General features: G+C 44.2%; 1 pseudogene; it reads right to left on the reverse strand.

Moving 5' to 3' along the window:
• Positions 1-1,392: 1,392 nt before the first annotated feature.
• LOC129041268 (H/ACA ribonucleoprotein complex subunit 2-like) lies at positions 1,393-1,851 on the reverse strand (annotated as a pseudogene).
• Positions 1,852-3,571: the final 1,720 nt, after the last annotated feature.

Raw genomic sequence — 3,571 nt, forward strand, 5'->3', positions numbered from 1 at the left:
ACTGTTAATAGCAGTGATCCCCATGGTGAGTAATATTCTTGTTAAAGTCATAATAGATCTCCATTCACTAATTTAACAGCTTGAAGGTACACTTTTCAGACAGTAGAATGGTAATTAATCTTTGCAGCAATATTTCTTCAATAACTTCCGAGAAAGCAGGATTTTTTTTTTTTTTTTGACACGAAGTCTCACTCTGTCGCTCAGGCTGGAGTGCAGTGGCGCGATCTCGGCTCACTGCAACCTCCGTCTCCCGGGTTCAAGCGATTCTCCTGCCTTAGACTCCCAAGTAGCTGGGACTAAAGGCACGTGCCACCATGCCCAGCTGATTTTTTTTTTTTTTTTTTTGTATTTTTGGTAGAGACGGGGTTTCACCATGTTAGCCAGGATGGTCTCGATCTTCTGACCTCATGATCCGCCTGCCTCGGCCTCCCAAAGTGCGGGATTACAGGCGTGAGCCACCGTGCCCAGCCTGGATTTTTTTTTGAGACGGAGTTTCACTCTTTTTGCCCAGGCTAGAGTGCAATGGTGCGATCTCGGCTCACCACAACCTCCACCTCCTGGGTTCAAGCGATTCTGCTGCCTCAGCCTCCTGAGTAGCTAGGATAACAGGCATGCACCACCACCCCAGCTAATTTTGTATTTTTAGTAGAGACGGGGTTTCTCCATGTTGGTCAGGCTGGTCTTGAACTTCCAACCTCAGGTGATTCACCCGCCTCGGCTTCCCAAAGTGCTGGGATTACAGGCGTGAGCCACTGCACCCAGCGAAAGCAGGATTTTTATTAATTTACCATTACAGCTGGTGAATCTGTGGAACTATTTAGAATAAGTTAATTTAATTTAATTAATTTATTTTAGAAATGGGGTCTTGCCATGTTGCCCAGGTTGGTCTCAAACTCCTGGCTTCAAGCTATCCTTCTACCTTGGCCTCCCAAAGTGCTGGGATAACAGGCGTGAGGCACTGTGCCTGGCTGATTTACTTATTTTTTTAGAGATGGGGTCTCACTATGTTGCTCAGGTTGGACTCAAGATATCTTCCTGCCTCAGCATCTTGAGTAGCTGAGAATGCAGGCACATACCACCATGCTTGGCCTAGAAGAACTTTAACATTAATTTTATTTTATTTTATTTTTATTTTTTATTTTTTTTAGTCTTAGCATTTACTTTCCCCACCCCACATTCTTGGAACAGCCTTTAGTTCTACAGGAAATGGCACTGACGGAGAGAAGGCGGGCATTACCTTCATGAAAGGGCTTTAAGAGCTGCCTGGGAAGAAGGCGTGCCTTGGGGAACTAGGAAGATGCCATCAGTGTGGGTGGGCAAGAGGACAGCCAGTCTTCCCGCCGCCAGCCCAGTAGCTTCCAGAGGCAGGTGCCCACGTGCTACTGGAGCCCCTCATAGGGGTAGGGGTAGGGACTGCACCTCCTCCAGGCACTTGTCGTAGGCCTCCTGGTACTCCTCGTGGGGCTTGACCATTATCACACAGGTGGGGCGCTTGGAGCCTGCGGCTGCACCCAGGTCCGTCTTAGAGGGATAGAGACATAGGCCAGATTTCGGTCCTCACACATGACTGGAAGATGGCAGTATACCTCAATGGGCAGTGTGTCTCCTGAAAAACCATGATCCCTTTTTCTCCTTTGTTGACAAATTTCTGAACCTCTTTCACCCCGCGCCGAAGCTGCTTCTGCTTCATGGCTTTCTTGATGCATTTGTAGAGGTTCCACGTGAGGCGGCAAGAAGCCAGGGGCTGCGTGATGGGGTTCTGGTTAACCAGCAGCTCCTGGTAGGTGCGCTCCCCGGCGCACGCCTCCTCCTGAGCCTCGGGCCCGTCGAATCTACCTTTATTTTGGTCATCGCAGCAGCCGCGGAAACCCAATCCCAAGGAGGCCGAAGAACTTTAACATTTCTATAAAGAAATTATTTTCTCTATAATGGTAAATTCTAACTTTGGCCCATGGAAATTATATGTTTTTTACATGTAATACTATGCCTTTCTTTGAAAATTTGTCAAAATGTTGTTCTTATATTTAGCAAAGTTTTATTTATTTATTTATTTTGAGGTCGATGGCGCTATCTCGGCTTACTGCAACCTCCGCCTCGCAGGTTGAAGCGATTCTCCTGCCTCAGCCTCCCAAGTAGCTGGGATTACAGGCATGCGCCACCAAGGCCGGCTAATTTTTTGTATTTAGTAGAGACGGGGTTTCACCATGTTGGCCAGGCTGGTCTCGAACTCCTGATCTCAGGTGATCCACCCGCCTCAGCTTCCCAAAGTGCTGGGATTACAGGCGTGAGCCACCATGCCCGGCCCAAAGTGTTTTAATATAATAACAATCTAACTTAAATTCCATAGTCAGTAATCTCAGTTACAATGTAAGAACACATTTTTATCAAATAAAAATTTCATGTATTAGACCAGGCATGGTGGTTCATGCCTGTAATGCAAGCACTTTGAGAGTCTGAGGCAGGTGGATCACCTGAGGACTTGAGTTCGAAACCAGCCTGGCTAACAGGGTGAAACCCTGACTCTACTAAAAATACAAAAAAATTAGCCGGGTATGGTGGCAGGCGCTTGTAGTCCCAGCTACTCAGGAGGCTGACTCAGGAGAATGGCTTGAACCTGGGAGGCAGAGGTTGGAATGAGCCGAGATTGCACCACTGCACTTCAGCTTGTGTGACAAAGTGAGACTCTGTCTCAAAAAAAACCCCCCAAAAACAAAAGAAACAAAAAAAAAAAAAAAGAAAAGAAAAGAAAAAAAAATTCATGTGTTAGACCACAGAAGTACATTATCTGAACTGGGTCTTTATGAGTTTACATTCATTTCTTATTTTCACTGAAAGCTCTTAATATAAATATACTCTATAGATATTTTCTGAATTCAGCAATTGTTGTTATTCCTTTTGAAAGAGAAACAGAGGTTAAGTGCCTTGCTAGGGCCATAGAGCTAAGAGGAAGTTACTAAGATTGCTGATTCAATCCTTAGTCATTAGACCAACTGTTAGTATATAATGATATATAACAATTGTTAACCTTTTGCAGCCTTTGAAAAACACACATGTGCATAGGAAAGGGAGCATGTTCTAAAATCAATACAAAGCTAAACCAAGATTTGATTAAGGAAGAGCTCATTAAAAAGGAAGCATTGATAACTATAGTATTTTTCATTGTTATCCCAGTGTGCTTGCAAAGTATTACCTTATGATAAGTACATATTGTAATTTTCTTTTCCTTTTCAAAATGCAAAATTGATTTTTTTCCTTTTATTTTAAGTTCGGGGTACATGTGCAGATTTGTTATATAGGTAAATGTGTGTCATGTGGGTTTGTTGTGCAGATTATTTCATCACCCAGGTGATTAAGCCTATTACCCTAAGTTATTTTTCCTGATCCTCTCCCTCCTCCCACCCTCTACCCTCTGATAGGCCCCAGTGTGTGTTGTTCCCCACTATGTGTCCATGTGTTTTCATCATTTAGCTCCAACTTATAAGCGAGAACATGCAGTATTTGGTTTTCTGTTCCTGTGTTAGTTTGCTAAGGATAATGGCCTCCAGCTTCATCCATGTCCCTGCAAAGGACA

The sequence above is a fragment of the Pongo pygmaeus genome, chromosome 6, assembly GCF_028885625.2.
Source record: "Pongo pygmaeus isolate AG05252 chromosome 6, NHGRI_mPonPyg2-v2.0_pri, whole genome shotgun sequence".
Classification (NCBI taxonomy): Eukaryota; Metazoa; Chordata; class Mammalia; order Primates; family Hominidae; genus Pongo; species Pongo pygmaeus.